This window comes from Cannabis sativa, chromosome 4, assembly GCF_029168945.1.
Source record: "Cannabis sativa cultivar Pink pepper isolate KNU-18-1 chromosome 4, ASM2916894v1, whole genome shotgun sequence".
NCBI lineage: Eukaryota > Viridiplantae > Streptophyta > Magnoliopsida > Rosales > Cannabaceae > Cannabis > Cannabis sativa.
Genome location: NC_083604.1, coordinates 10,029,497 through 10,030,466, shown reverse-complemented (window position 1 = coordinate 10,030,466; position 970 = coordinate 10,029,497).

Genomic DNA, 970 nt, shown 5'->3' with positions numbered 1-970 from the left:
TATAATTATTTAAGTGTTTATTTAGTAGACATATTAGATTATATTTATTGTATATTATTTTATTAAATTATGTTACATATCATATTTTAATAATATTATATGTGTTAAATTTGATGTACTTAAATTTAATTTTGTACATTTATATGTACGTACAAGTTTTTTTTTTTTATTATAACAATATGTACATATACAAGTTAATATTTATATGTATATAAGGTGAATACTAAATATAAATTTTAGTGTTGATTTAGAAGAAAAAATACTAAATACCTATTTCACTATATCAAAATATAATACATTATACATCAGTTTAATATATTATTATACAATACATGAATCTACTTTAATAAATGAAAAGGGAATTACCTTATATACTATTTTTTTAACTTTTTTTTTTTTTTTTAAATTTACGGTTTGGGTTTCTAAAGTGGTTGCAGCGCTAGTTGCAATAGGGGTTTCTATACGATTTTTTGTTGCAATTTAGGTTGCAGCGCTAGTTGCAGTAGGGATATCTATGTAGAATTTCGTAAAAATGCAAAAAAAAAAAAAAAAAAAAAACTCATTGGAAATGTAAAAATAAAATCTTTAAATATATTTATAATATTATTATTAGTATAATTTATCAGTATCGGATCTCTCAAATAATTAATTAAATATAATATTTTTTTATAGAATATTACTAACCACTCTTAAAACACCGCTTCGTAGCAATACTAAACTTTTATATAACAAACTAAAAATGACTTATTAAAAATTAACAATAAAAGGGTACATTCTTTTTATATTAAGAACAAATGTTTTGATAATTAATTTTTAAAACAAGAAGCATGCATGATGACCTACTTATTTATAATATATATAATTTTATATTAAATATGCATGGTTATTTAATGAAAATTGTTGGTTTAACGGTTCTTTTTTATTTTTCGTGAAAGTTAACGGTTAAAACTAACTAACATCGTTAAATAAA